General features: G+C 38.9%; 1 protein-coding gene across 30 annotated transcripts in view; it reads left to right on the top strand.

Annotated features, from left to right (window-relative positions):
* Positions 1–15,623, top strand: part of SIK3 (SIK family kinase 3) — a 293,253-nt gene that overhangs the window by 130,643 nt on the left and 146,987 nt on the right. For 3 of the 30 annotated variants that reach the window (XM_084976162.1, XM_084976153.1, XM_084976163.1), the window contains one exon: positions 15,384–15,457. The exons of 23 other annotated variants lie outside the window; for them this stretch is intronic. The gene's annotated coding sequence lies outside the window, so the exon portion shown is untranslated. Of the gene's footprint in view, positions 1–1,668; positions 1,767–5,010; positions 5,085–15,383; positions 15,458–15,623 lie in introns of those variants that run through there. 4 more of the 30 variants (XM_084976157.1, XM_084976161.1, XM_084976156.1 and 1 more) reach the window with 4 other exon arrangements.

Here is a 15,623-nt window from a genome sequence, read left to right as displayed (position 1 = left end):
GTCTTAGCTTGACAGACGAGGGAACTGAGATTTAGGGAAATTAAATAATTTGCTCAAGGACAGGTAGCTAACATTGAAATCTGCATTGTCTGCCTCTAAGAACTGTGTGCTTTCTTTATATGGGATTTAAAAGATCCTAAAAAGGAATTGTACAATCAGTTTATTTCCCATGAGATAATGACACAGCCAGGAGTCAAACAACTTTTTCTTTCATATGTGCCTGCTTCATGCACACAGGTGTTTTGATTCTCCCAAGGTGTTTCACATTAGTTCAATGGGATTTTGCCTTAAAACAAACAAACAAACAAACAAAAACTTGGAGTTCCTGTCGTGGCTCAGTGGTTAATGAACCTGACTAGGATCCAAGAGGATATGGGTTCAATTCCTGGCCTTGCTCAATGGGTTAAGGATCCGGTGTTGCTGTGAGCTGTGGTATAGGTTGTAGATCCAGCTCGGATCTTGCGTTGCTGTGGCTGTGGCTGTGGCTGTGGCCAGCAGCTGTAGCTCTAATTTGACCCCCTGGCCTGGGAACTTCCTCGAGTGTAGCTCTAAAAAGAAGAAAAATAAATAAATAAAGCTCATTTTTTTTTTTTTTTTGAGTGCATACTATGTACTTAACCTGTGCTTAGCTCTTGTAAAATCTTTTTTTAGTAAAAGAAAATAGACATACTGAAAAGTGCAAAATAAAACATACCACAGTTTATTCGTTCTACTGTTAGTGAACATCTGAGGTTGTTTCCAATTTGTAGCTATTACGAATTTGCTGGAAGGAACATTCTTATATATGTATTCTGGTACATATCTGCACTCATTTCTTTGGGACATATACCCAGAAATGGAGTTATTACTAGGTCATGGGATTTCCTTATTTTTAGTTTTACTAGATACTGCCCAACTTTTTTCTAAGTAGTTTTAGTAGTTCATATTCTTACCAGCAGTATAGGAAACTTTCTGTTGCTCTACATCTTCTTCAACACATGTGATTGTCAAATTTTAAAAACTTTGGCTAACGTAATGAGAGTGTTGTGGTATCACTGTGGTTTTAGTTTGTATTTCCTTGATTAAAAATAGGAGCACCTTTTCATGAGTTTATTGGCCATTTGTAATAATGGAGTCTCTTTAAGACTTTCCCGTTGGGTTTTTTGTCTTCTTCTCTTACTGACTTGTGGTTGTCCTTTATGTATTTTGGATGTGAGCCCTTTTTGGTTTGTACCTGAATCATATCTTTTTTCCTTTTTGTAACTTGCCTTTTCACTCTTAATAAACTTGATAAACAAGTTCTTAATTTTAATGAATATATTTGAATAGTATTTTCCTATATGATTAGTGCTTTCTCTATTTTGTGACATAAAGTCATGAGTATAACTTCTGGTATCATTTTCTAAAAGTTTCATTGCTTTAATATTTAAATATCTTCAGAACTGAATTTATTAGATCATTAAGTATTAGATGTAATTAGTAAATAAGTATTTATTGTAATTCCAACTATGTAGATGAATCAGTGGATGTTATAACTATATGTAAGACATGGATCCTGCCCTAAAATAATCTGTATTCTGTTTGTGTAGTTGAGGCCCTTAGCAGTCAGCATCATGTAATGAATAGAACACTGGACTGAGAATCTGGAGACATATTTCATTCTAGATGTCTGGCTATGACATTACTTTTGTGACTCGAGGCAAATTCTTTTGCTTCTTGGGGTCTGAGTTTCAACTTACCTGTAAAATAAGTGGATTGGCTTAAGTTGATTTTGCTTCCTCAGATTGGTAAGAATCTGGGTAAATATCAGTGGTAGATTTTTTTCCTTGAAGTGCTGAGAGGAATTATGCATTTTTAGCCATGATTAGGCTGCATAGGTTAACCAGTAAACTGTGAGAATTGAGTTGAACAGAGAAACTCTGATTTACAATAAAAGTCTTTAATATGTATTTTTGAAAAAGTAAACTCTTAGTTTATTGATAATTGTAGTTTAGTAGATAGTTTTTTAGAAATGGAGTTCTCATTGTGGCTCAGTGGTAATGAACCCAACTAGTGTCCCTGAGGATTCAGGTTCGATCCTGGCCTTGCTTAGTGGTGTTGCTGTGAGTTGTGGTGTAGGCCAGCAGCTATAACTCTGATTCGACCTCTAGCCCAGGAACTTCCATATGCCCTGGGTGCAGCCTTAAAACAACAACACCTGCCCCCCACCCGCCCATAGCCTGCAAATTTCAACTGAGAGGCCAAAGAGTGACAAGTAGGGGTTGGGGAAAGGTGCAAAAAAAAACCGAAAAGTGTTCTTGGTGATGCAACATTTTGGGTACCTGCTATTCTAATGGTTTTTAAGGGCCTTTTTTTTTTTTTTTTTTGTCTTTTTGCCTTTTCTTGGGCCGCTCCCACAGCATATGGAGGTTCCTAGGCTAGGGGTCGAATCAGAGCTATAGCCGCCAGCCTTCGCCAGAGCCACAGCAACATGGGATCCAAGCCTTATCTGCGACCCGCATCACAGCTCACGGCAACGCCGGATCCTTAACCCATTGAGCAAGGCCAGGGATCGAACCCGCAACCTCATGGTTCCTAGTCAGATTCACTGAGCCACGACGGGAACTCCTTTAAGGGCTTTTCTAATTCCAAAATATTTTCCAGTGAAAATGTAATATTTTCTACTTAGTATTAAGTACCCAAATGAGTGATCTGGATAATGACCATTGCAGAATTTGTGAGGAGGGACAGAAAACTTTGGTTGACAGGAATAATTAGAGGAGGAGAGCTACCAGGATGAGCTAGGGTTGAGCTGTGAGAAGGATTCTGTTTACACATGGGGAGAGACATGGAGAAGGAATTCTAGACAGAGTAATGAAGGAAAGATAGGAAAGTGCAGGTCATCTTTAGGGCCAGCAAATATATCAGCTTAGCATTAGAATATGGGGGAAAAAGTAGGTTAGAGTATAAAAGACTTTCAAACATAAGGCTAACTGCCGACAGGTTTGGAAAAGTGAGCTGTTTTGAGTTTGTGAGAATTCTAGTTTTAAAAAGGCCTGGGTAGAGGCCATTGACTATGCTGTAATACTTAAGTGGTGTTGTTTGGCCTTTGACAACATAAACAAATTTTTTTTTTTTTTAATGGTTCTTCAGTGTTCTTTTGGATTTTTTTTTTTTTTGGTATTTTATTTTATTTTATTTTTGTCTTTTTAGGGCCGCACTCGAGGCATATGGAGGTTCCCAGGCTAGGGGTCCAATTGGGACGCCACAGCCACGTGGGGTCCAAGCCGTGTCTGTGACCTACACCACAGCTCATGGCAATGCCGGATCCTTAACCCACTGAGTGAGGCCAGGGATCGAACCCACGTCCTCATGGATGCTAGTCAGATTTGCTAACCGCTGCGCCACGATGGGAACTCCAAAAAATTTTTTTGTAAAGTATTTGAGGGGTAACCAGATTGGGATTGGTATTGACAGTCACATGGCAAAGCAGGAAGTCTTACTTTGTGATAGTTACTCAACTGTACCTTTTAGAGTCTTATGTATGAATGAAGTCTCAGTAAATCCCAAGACACTTCTTTCAGAGCTAAAAAAAAAAAAAAAGTGGCTGATAAGTGATATTGAATTCTTTGTGAATCTCACTGATCTCCACAGAATTCTTGGTTCGGAAAAAAGTATGTTCTCTGTTTAATTTCTGTAGAAAATAACCTCTTAAGAATAGTCCACTTTAGGAGTTCCCATTGTGGCTCAGCAGTAATGAACCCAACTAGTATCCATGAGGGTGTGTGTTCTATCCCTGGCCTAGATTAGTGGTGTTACCATGAGCTGTGGTGTAGGTCGCAGTCATGACTCGGATCTGGCGTTGCTGTGGTTGTGACTGTGGCTGGCAGCCAGAGCTCCGATTGGAGTCCTAGCCTGGGAACTTCCATATATACGCCACATGTGTGGCCCTAAAAAGCAAAAAACAAAAAAAAAAGAATAGTACACTTTCTGTTCTGTGTAACAATAGACAGAAATTCTTCTCTGGATGTCTCATCCATCCAAAACTATCTCTTGGAATTAAGAATGTAATCGTAATATACCCTAAATACTCATATAAACATGCTTGGGCAGTTCCGTTCAGCCTTCCTTTTTATTACTCCTTCTCACCCCATTGTGGTTTAGCTTGACTAATTTATTTGCAACACATCAACAATTTAGGTACAGAACTTCTACAGCTTTAATTTTGGGGATTTTAGAGGGACTGGCTGGCGATTGCGGATTTCATCTCTAACAGTGTTTCTTAAACTAAACTATATAGATATATTTCTTTAAAAAACATAGTAACCTTTTTTTGGTTGACTCATATAATGTAATTTAATGAAGTGGGGTCGATGACCTTGGACTTCTTCCATGGGAATAACATCATTTAAACACTTGAAGGAAAAGTTCAATAGGACAATGGCCTCGGGGACAGGGGAGTGGGAGCATGATTCATATATGACCTAATAAGCCAACAGAAAAGAGAGAAGAGCCCCACAATAAGTAGAGACAGCCTTGGTGATGTAATAGGCACAGTCCTTGGGAACTGGAAGGGGGTAGTCTAGGGGGAGAAAAGAGAAAAGTCAGATTTTTATATTCTCAGTAGGTCTTTTTTGTTTGTTTGTTTTCCTGCATCTACAGTATGTGGAATTTCCCAGACCAGGCATCGAACATGTACCGCAGTAGCAACCTGAGCCATTGCAGTGATAATACAGGATACTTAACCCACTGAGCCACATGGGAACTCCCCTCCATGAGTCTTGTATTCCTTACCTCCAGTATCTATGAGAACATAGCAGCCTAGCCCTTTTGTCTCTGGTATCAGCTTTCTCCATGTAGGAGATAGCTGTCACAGCTTTTAACCCAGGACTAGAGAAGTTAACCTCCCCATCCCACCATCCTTTTGCAGAGAAGGGCCTCTAAAACCTTTAATATGGATGCTGGGAGTATTATGGGTATTTGGAAAAGGAAAGAGTAAATTCCAAGTGCAGTGAAGCCTTATTTTGCTTTCCTTCCTTCTCTGATCTTCAGAAAGGGGGCCCATTGTGATCAAGAAAGGGGGGAAACCTGTCTGAGAGAGGCATTTTGGAGACTGGGCTTCCAAGGTAAAAGTCTTTCTCCCCTGTCCCCTAGATACTGGTGCAGCTCTTTCTCTGGGCAGCCAGAATCAGTCTCTTTGGATAAACTGATAACAGGTGTTGTCATTAGTGTTATTTAAAAATTTTTGTAATTTTAATATATATTTTTCCCAAATGCATCTTCAGTGTATGGGCTTTGGAGGTGGATAAAGTTTTGTAAGATTGATTGATGTTGATCTAGAAGTTGAGAAGTAAACAAAAGTGGTACCACTTTAGCAATAAAACAAAATAGCTGAAGAAAACATTCTTAAGGAGAAGTTGAGTATCTAGTTGGATGAAAATTTAGATCCACAGAGAAAAGTTTTTGGAAGGCAGTGAGGTGTGAATTATTATTAATTATTTTTTTGCTTTTTAGGGCCGCACCTGCAGCATATGAGGTTCCCAGGCTAAGGGTCGAATAGAAGCTGCAGCTGCTGGCCTATGCCACAGCCACAGCAATGCCAAATCCTAGCCGCGTCTGTGACCTACACAACAGCTCACAGCAACACTAGATCCTTAACCCACTGAGCAAGGCCAGGGGTTGAACCTGCACCCCCATGGATACTAGTCAAATGAGTTTCCACTGTGCCATGATGGGAACTCCTTGGCAGTAGTTCTTAGGGCCCGTGGTGCAGTGGGCATTTGTAGCTTGAAAATGAGTCTCTTGGATTATTGAGGATCATTATGTTAAGAATTGGTAAGAAAATTGGGAGTTCCCTTTGTGACTCAGTGGGTTATGAAACTGACTATGAGTGTCCATGAGGATTCGGGTTTGATCCGTGGCTTCGCTTAGTGCATTAAGGATCTGGGGTTGCCGTGAGCTACGGTGTAGGTGGCAGATGTGGCTCGGATCTGGTGTGGCTATGGCTGTGGTGTAGGCTGGCAGCTGCAGCTCTGATTCATCCCCTAGCCTGGGAACTTCCATATGCCACAGGTGCAGCCATAAAAAAAAAAAAAAAGAATTGGCAAGAAAATTGAAAACTAGAAGACACACTCCACAGATAGTGACTAGCAACACTAAATTCTTTATAAACGCAAATATCTAAGAGATCCTATAAAAATATTAATGAAAAAACCCACAGCTTATTCAGCTTATTTATAATCTTAAATATGTAGCCAGATTGTTGGGGGTATTCTTTGAAATATTTTCAGAAGTGTATTTATGTGGAACAATCTAGGTCTGACTCTTCCTAAAAATAGGACTAGATGGCTTTTCAAAACTCTCCTAGCTCTGGTTCAATCAATATTTCAGACCAATTTTGTAGATAGGAAAGCGGTGAGTTGTTTTTTGGGTTTTTTTGTTTTTTTTCTTTTTTGCGTTTTAGGGCCTCACCCGAGGCATATGGAGATTCCCAGGCTAGGGGTTGAATTGGAGCTACAGCTGCTGGCCTGTACCGCAGCCATAGCAACGCAGGATCTGAACCACGTCTATGACCTACACCATAGCTCACAGCAACACTAGATCCTTAATCCACTGAGCGAGGCCAGGGATTGGACCTGCAACCTCATGGTTCCTAGTCATATTCGTTTCTGCTGTGCCACAACGGGAACTCCATGAAAAGTGGTCAGTTTTAAAACTGTCTCAATTTCATCTCAGACTAATTTCAAGGTTGTTGTTTCTGAATTAAGGAGGTTTCCCTCTTCTTTCAAATATTTCTCATTCTTCTTGTCTTGAGAAGATCCCACCTGGTTTTCATTGAGCATAGTTCTTGTGCTTCTCCAAAACTGATATTTCACCTTGTACGCACACACTGTATTTCCTTGAGGGAATAGTAACTTCCCGAGGTTTCAAAGCCACTAATTTAATGAGACCGGAAAGCAGCATCTTTAAGCTAGTTTAAGTAACAACAAATTTCCGTATGGCAAGGATAGTAGTCATTTTCATCATATCTTTATCCTGCAAGCTTGAGTGGTTTCATAAGATACCTACATCTTATTTTAAAGGACATTTTAAACTTGAAACTCACTTCACTGTAGAGCTTGGCCAAAGTTGCAGTTCTCTGTGACTCCAGTATTGGCTCATGAAGGTTCGTGTGGGAAGGGCTGCATTCCTTACAGCTGGACTGTGGCCATGGCTGCCATTCTGAAAATTTCCACTTTAAAAAGGAGAGTTTGCTGAGTGGAACAGGCATCTCCCTGAGTTGAGTTGAAAAGTCTGTATGATGAAGAGTCAAGAACAGTTTTTGGAGGGCCTTGAGATTTCTAAATAATCTTGTTTATTGCAGCTTTTCATCAGTCTTTGTTGGACAAAGAACACATCAATGAAAGGAAGGCAAACAGAACTGAAGAAAGTAAGAGAGGAAATGTGGACATATATAATGATGTCGTTTTGTTTTGTTTTATTAATAAGGAGAATCCTCTTTGAGCCTCGTTCTTTTTTTTTTTTTTTTTTGTCTTTTTGCTGTTTCTTTGGGCCGCTCCCGTGGCATATGGAGGTTCCCAGGCTAGGGGTCCAGTCGGAGCTGTAGCCCCCGGCCTACGCCAAAGCCACAGCAACGCGGGATCCGAGCCGCGTCTGCAACCTACACCACAGCTCACGGCAACGCCGGATCGTTAACCCACTGAGCAAGAGGCAGGGACCCAACCCGCAACCTCATGGTTCCTAGTCGCGGATTCGTTAACCACTGTGCCACGACGGGAACTCCAGAGCCTTGTTCTTGAAACTAAAATTGGGCCAATAGCCTGATAGCAGAACAGTGTTCTATTCTTGCTAACTTTTTTTTTTTTTTGGTCTTTTTAGGTCTGCACCCGAGGCATATGGAGGTTTCCAGCCTAGGGCTCCAGTCAGAGCTACAGCTGCTAGCCTATGCCACAGCCACAGCAATGCCAGATCTGAACCGAATCTGTGGCCTATACCACATGGCAATGCTGGATCCTTAACACACTGAGTGAGGCCAGGGATCGAACCTGCAACCTCATGGTTCCTAGTCGGATTCATTTCTGCTGTGCCACGATGGGAACTCCTATCCTTGCTAACTTTTTGATCATTGCAGCTCTATCAAAGCCAGATATACATCAGATCTAGCTTTTACTAGATTTGGCAGGATTATAGCAAGCTTTGAATCTTGTACAGCTATCTCTCTTAAGAGATTTGATCTCTTGAGGTCAAAATAGAGGCCCTAATATAGTATCTTTGGAAGAAGGAAATTTTATAGATATTGACTAGATGAACTGCTTTTCTGCTGCCCTTTTTTTTTTTTTTTTTTTTTTCCCATTTTTCTTTGCTATTTAATGCATAGGTTCTGGGGCCAGACTGAGCTCAAATTCTAGACCCACCATTTAACTGTATGACCTTGGGTGAGTGATGTAACCTCTATGTGCCTCAGTTTCATTATCTGTAAAAAGATGCTAATAATTACACCTCTTTGTAGGGTTGTTATGAAGATTAAAGAGATAATGCACTTAAATGCTTAACACAGTGCTTGGCACATAGTAAGCTCTCAATAAATGTTAGCTTTTAGTATTTTTTGTTCCCAGTGCTTTATCCTTTGTTCATACTTTGCTTTTATATTCTGAATATTATACAGTAAAAATGGAGAAGAGGTCATTGCTCTGGTCTTCTAAAAACCTGTCTCAGAGATTTAGTAGGAAAAACGTTGGATTGGGAGCTAAGAATTTTGAGTTCTAATCCTGGCTTTGGTATTAACTATTTGCTTGAGATGGGGCAGCTCTTACAGTTTCCTTACCAATTAAATTGAGGTAGCTGCATTAGGTGTCTCTAATGTGCCTTCTAGTGCTCAAGGCTTGTGACATTAAGATTTAATTAGAAATCATTGATTTGGGGACCTCTTTATTATCCCACAGCCTTTCACCTTGTTTCCTTTCTTATTGCCCAGTAGGAATTGGAATTATTGGGAGGTGGGGCAAAGATAGAAGGTAGTTGGTTGCAATAAAGTTATTTATGGAAGGTGGGAAAAAGTGTTCTGTGACTCTGTTTAAATATTAGAATGAGAAAGAAAGAATTGGGCCAGGTCTTAATAATAGTGTCCTTTCATCCCACCTCCTTGATTATCTTTTGTCAGAACTGATTAGCAAAATGCATTTACCCAAGCATTTTCAGGGTTTCTGTTTGTAGGGTCCAAATATACAGTTAATTACTTTTATCACCATATGCCCCGAAAGGTAGATTCAGTGAATTTACCTGCCAAAGCTTAGGTCAAGCTCCAGTTGTATTCTTTCAGTTTTGTTTCTAATCAACAGATGATAGGATGTTATTTGAAAAGGATTTAAATTTTTTTTAAATTTTTATTAAAGTATAGTTGATTTACAGTATTGTGCTAATTTCTGCTGTACAGCAGAGTTACCCAGTCATACATACATATATACATACATTCCCTTTCTTATATTATCTTCTATCATGGTCTATCTCAAGAGACTGGATACAGTTCCCTGTGTTATACAGTGGGACCTCATTGCTTATCCATTCTACATGTAATAGTTTGCATCTACCAACCCCAAGCTCCCAGTTCATCCCACTCCCTCCCTACTCCCCCTTGGCAACCACAAGTCTGTTCTCTATGTCTGTGAGTCTGTTTCTGTTCTGTAGATAGGTTCATTTGTGCCATATTTTAGATTCCACATGTAAATGACATTGTATGGTATTTGTCTTTCTCTTTCTGACTTACATGGATGCAACTAGAGTAAAACTAGTATGAGAATCTCTAGTTGCATCCATGTTGTTGCAGATGGCATGATTTCATTCTTTTTTTATAGCTGTGTAGTATTCTATTGTATATATATACCCGTTCTTCTTAATCCATTCATCTGTGAATGGACATTTAGATGGTTTCCATGACTTGGCTATTGTGAATAGTGCTGCTATGAACATACGGGTGCATGTATCTTTTTGAATTATAGTTTTGTCTGGACATATGCCCAGGAGTGGGATTGCTGGATCATATATAGTTCTATATTTAGTTTTCTGAGGAACTTCCATACTGTTTTGGATAGTGGTTGTACCAGTTTACATTGCCACCAACAGTGTAGGAGGTTCCCTTTTCTCCACACTGGAGAGTATTTTTAATATATACAACTCCTATGGTAGCACTTTAATATTTAATAAATATCTTAGTCTGAAATCTTACTTCTTTTATTTTTCCTTCTCTACATTGTCTGTAGATGCCCTGAAGGCAATAGCATATTTAATTGGGGTTTATCATTTTGAGCATTAAATTCTAAGCTTGGATTATTTCAGTTCAATTTCCCAAAATATAAATTCCCCTAAAGAGGCAATTAATAACCTTCTGTGATATTGACCCTACCTAAAGCAATAGAATAGCCATAATGGCAAAATCGATATAATAGTAATAGCTTCCATTTACAGAGTGTGAACTATATTCATGGCATTGTGTTAAATACATTATTTAATCTTGATAACAACCCATGAGCTGGGTACTTTTGTTATATTCATGTTACAGTAGAAGAAATTGTGCTTAGAGATGTTAAGCAGATTTCACAAAGTGTAAAGCTAGTAAGTTGTGAAGCTTGAATTCCAAACCAGATCTGCTTGAGTCAGGTTTTGTTTGTTCTTATTCACGAGATTCATTAAACGTAAAGAAGTTGGAATTCCCATGTGGCACAGTGGGTTAAGGATTCATTGTTGAACTGAGTTCAATCCCTGCCCTGGGAACCTCTCCGCATGCCAGGGGCATGGCCAAAAAAATAAAATGAACAAAAAGGAGCAAGTTGTTGGGCACATGAACGATTCTTTATAAATCCTGTGAGATGCTGAGTAGTGTAGACCTGATAAAAGTGACTGTGATTTTCACATCATTACAGGAGACTCAGTGTAGCGAAAATCAATATCATAGGAAAGATGCCCTTTTTTTTGGTTGTTGTTGGTTATTGCTCTAGCAGCTACTACAAAGGCAGCATTTATTCGGCAAGTCATGTATACTTAAGGCAGAACACTGACTGCTTTTCATGCTGGCAAATTTGTACTTTACCAGTACTGGCTACCTGTAAGGAATGCGAGCATGTTGGGTTTTAGAACAGGAAAAACACAACTTCCACCTCATTTCACAGTAGAGTTCACTTAGGGATACAGACTTTTTGGTGACAGTGACTGGTACTTTCTGCTTGTTATTTCTGATACTTGCATAATGCTAACCTGGTAGATACTGTCAGATGACAAGCCTTCCTCCTACATGTTCTCCATAAAAGAACTGCTAGTGACAAGCATTTTATTATATTGAGAATTTTGCTTGATACTGTTTTAAGTTAAAATTGTATTTATCATGAAGCCAAGATTGTGAAATGTTCTTTCTTTTCTTCTTCCGGAACGTGACACTTTTTTTCTGAGTAATGGACTAAGATGCAGGTGTGTTGTGAAGAATAAGATGTTAGACCCCAGTGGAAGTAATTTAAGTCTGTAAATTGATTCTGCTTCTATTTGGGAAAATAATCCCGGTTGGATGCTGTGTTTTTTTCCTTGGGAGACACTTTATCCCAATATTTGCAGCTTAAGGTCAGTGTCTGCTCCAGAGTCAGGAAGTTTTTTAGATGTTGCTATACTGTGCAGAATGTAGGCTGTACAAAGTGGGGAGGGGAATTTAGGAAGGTACAGAGACAGGTTTGAAAAAGCATGGTAAGTTCAGGAAACTGTAGATGATTTCATAAAGCTAAAGCACAATGATAGTGTGGGGGAAGTGGCAGGAGATGAGAAAGGATAGGTCAGTGGAGACCAGATAATGAAGAGCTTTGCATTTTATGCTAAGAAATTTGGATTTGTTTGTTTGTAAATAATGGGGAAACTTCTGATGTCTTTTAAGAAGGAGCCAGAGAAAGTCAAATTTGCTCTTATTAATTTATGTGGAGAAGGTGGATTGAAGGTGAGGAGATGATTTTATTCATTAGGAGACACATTCATTGTCAGGAGACTGTTGTAGTCATTCAAGAAAGAAATAATAACCTAAATTAAGGAATTATTCTAGGGGTACAAAGAAGGGTGTGCATCCATTCATTATCTAAGAAATATTTATTATGTTCCTGTTATATATCAGACACAGAGTTAGTTATACATTGGGTTAATAAGGTGAACAAGATACAGTTAATACCACCACGGAGCTTAGAGTCTAGTGGGAGATTTGACAAATAACAGGCAGTTATAGTTACGATAGCATGTAGACCATAACCCAGTCTCAGGGAGCAGGGAAGCCTTGTTAGGAAAGCATAAGCCAAAGTCAGCTAAATAAAATTGTGCAAGATGTAGGGGTGGGGATTTGGGGTGAGGGAAAGACAAGTGTTTCAGTTGAGGAAACAGTGTCTGAAAGTGGCTAGAGGAGATGAGAGAAAAACCCTAGCTTGTTTAGGGAACTATGGATCGTTTAGTGTGGCTGGATTGTGGAGAGCAAGGAAGTGGGTTGCAAGAAATGAGGCCGGGGAATTAAACCGTTACTTTATAAACCATGTGGAGGAGTTTGCTTAAGAGCAAGTGAACTGTTTTAAGCTGGAGAGTGTCATGATCAAATTAGACCTTTAGAAAAATCCCTCTGGCTGCTGCTTCGGGGAGTCTTGGAAGAGGAGGAGGAACAGAGTAGATAATAAGGAGGTGCCAGAGAGGTAGAGGAGATTTTTCTGGTTGTTTTTGTTTTTGTTTTTTGAAGCAGAAAGAGGGCTTTAAAGAACAGGATGGTCAGATTTGTCAGATACAGCTGGGAAGTCATTAAGATAGAGACTGGGAGGTATCTACTGAATTTGGTATTAGTGGGTCAATTGGTGAGGAGAGTTTCAGTGGAATAGTTGGGGTGGAGGCAGATTTCAAGGAATTGAGTAGTATTAGGTAAGAAGGTAGCACTGGTTATTAAAGACTACTTGTCATAAAAACTTGCCTATCAGGAGATAAACTGCAGTTTGGAGAAGAGGGTAGAGGAAGGGCCAGCCAGTGGTTGAATGTTCTAATGAAGTTGAAGAGTATCTGTTGCTGTGGTTGCTGTAAGGGGAACCCTGAGGTGGGGGAGGAGAATTAACATTTTTTTAGAACTCTTATTTGAAAGCTTGTTACTTGTTTTTCATAATTTTGCAGGATAAGTATTATGATTGCAAAAAATTGGAGAAGTCTGTCTGGCTTAATGCAGATATTGGACTTTAGGATTTCAAGACTTGGAGTAGTTATGGATTATGACTAACCCAGAAACGGAATTGGGATAACAAAGTAAAGTGGAGATAAAGATACTTGACAGTAAGGTCATGGTCATGGGACATTGCCTATGATGGTTTTAACTAGGATGGAAAAGGCAGAGACAGATGCCAAATTATTCTTGTTAACCTAAGAGAATGAAAAAACAAAAAACAAAAAACAGTGTTGTTGTTTAATCAGCAAAACTGGTTTATTTGGGAGCAGCCAAGAATTGCAATTTGGAACATGCAACTATAGTGAACTACCAATGGTAGTTTGGTAAAGCAAATAAGAGGAAACTCTTTTATAGAGGAGAAGGGGAAATTGGGAGGCACTGTTTATACACAAAAAGTCCATTGGAGGAAACTGGGTGTTCTAAGTATAATGGCTTTTCATTTGCTCACTTGTGAGTCTCCCATTGTCTGGGCTGTTACCTGGCAAGGGGAAAATCTTCCTGTTGGTGGTAGTAAAGTTGTGTCATTTCCCATGGGAGATGCAAAGTACATCTCTTCCTGCTGGGATCTGTGCTTACTGGCAAATGGCATGAGCGTGAGAGATCCCCCTTCTGGCTTCCTGACTCCATTTTAGTGAGGCTTCCCTTTATTAATTTTCACATTCTCCACACGTTGAAAGGTGATCTGGAAATGAGTTATGACATTGACTTAGATGGTGTGTAGCTGAGTGACATGAACCTCTGGAGTGGAAGGTTTCCTTGCTATCCCTCCCACCCATCTGAAGGTGGGAGAACTTTGAAGAGAGGGAATAATGATATCCCATGTTCTAGTTTCTGTTTATGAGGAAAATTTGCCAAGAAGGTAGGCTTTTTAAGTTGGGCTCCTTTGCTGAGAGATCAGTGAATACCGTTTTATGAATAGATTTAGTCTGTGATTCTCTGCAGAGAAGATTACTGTCAGGTTTTTTTTTTCATATGACTACGTTTGGAAAACTGCTGCTAAGCAACCTGTTGTCCTTTCCTAATGTTACTATAATCTGGTGTTAATGCCTAATGATCTCATTGGGCTAGTTATTTCCCCTCCAGCTATGCTGGCATCAAGTAAATATATTAATAAACTTTAAGAAATTCATTCATTAAAAACCAGATACTAACTTTGAAGCTGGCCTTGGCAGTATCTAAATGAGTTGGACAAGTTAGAGAAAATCTTGAGCTTGAAAGCTACTTTGTCTTTCAGATTGGTTTGGACAAGGTAACAAGAGATGAATCAGTTGTAATTTAATGGGATCAGATATTACTTTTATTAGATATATCACCTTAATATGATGCTTTGTCATTGATGTTTAGTAATATGACAGCATTAAAGAGATTTGATATTCTTCCTGTTTTATTATTTCTTGGCTTTATGACAGGACTGTGCATTAAAATGCATTTAAGATTTTTAAAGCGATGTCTAAGAAAGTAGTTAAAAAACAAACAAATCCCAAGTGGGTTGATCTGACTTATAAGCTCTAATAATGTGTAGCTAATTGCAGATAGATTTTATTATTCAAGGTATTGTGTCAACTGTCTTGTGTATACCTTCTATATTGGAGCGTAAGTAATAGAAATTATTTTGCCCAACATTAGATTTGAGGAGATAGTTTCCAAGACAGGATTAGCAGAACAGTGTTATTTTATGCTGTTTATGTATTTTATTTTACTTTCCCCTTTTATATAAGCCTACTAAAATTTAGGGGTTAGGCAAAGAGTCTTTTGAGCTAAAAATGAACTGATAGAGATTTTTAGCAACAATGAAGAAACATACAATTATCTAACATACATATCTAATATTAGATATCGTATATATAATACCACCCACAATAAAAAAAAAAGCCAGTTATAATGACATTCTTTTTTACTTGCCAAAATGGCAAAAAATTATTTTTTAAAAAAAATCATACTAAGTGTTGTGGGTGGGGCACACTTTAGGCACAACTTTAGTGGTAGGTATCCACAATACACCAACAGCTTTAAAAGTGTATGCTCTTTGACTTAGCAGTTTCAGTTTTAGAAGTTTGTCTTATGGAACTAATAGTAGGTCAAAGTAAGGATGTCCCCTCAAGAATATTTACTGCAGCATTGTTTGGAATAGCAATAAAATGAAACAAAACAAAAACCTAAAATCTCCTCTTAAAAGAGTAATTTTAAATCATGATACATTTTCATAATGTTGTAGAAAGCTGTGTAAAGACATTGGAATTGGAAGATAAAGAATGTGTGTTCTGAAGTGGAAAAAACATATTCCGTATAGTAAGTATGTATAGTTTCACTTTCATATTTATAGGTGTACATATAGGAAAAAATTACAGACTTATTCAAGGAATTTAGGGTAGGTTATCCAGGTGGACCTGGAAGAGGTAGGGGTGCTGGTGGAGTTGAGCTCGAGGTGGAAAACATTGAGCCAGGTGACAGGTAG

Source organism: Sus scrofa, chromosome 9 (genome assembly GCF_054392235.1).
Source record: "Sus scrofa isolate SSC_HxYL_T2T_F1_AM1 chromosome 9, Sscrofa_HxYL_maternal_Yorkshire_Landrace_v2.0, whole genome shotgun sequence".
NCBI classification, from domain to species: domain Eukaryota; kingdom Metazoa; phylum Chordata; class Mammalia; order Artiodactyla; family Suidae; genus Sus; species Sus scrofa.
The sequence above is the reverse complement of the archived record's forward strand: the minus strand, read 5'-3'. Positions and strand labels throughout refer to the sequence as shown.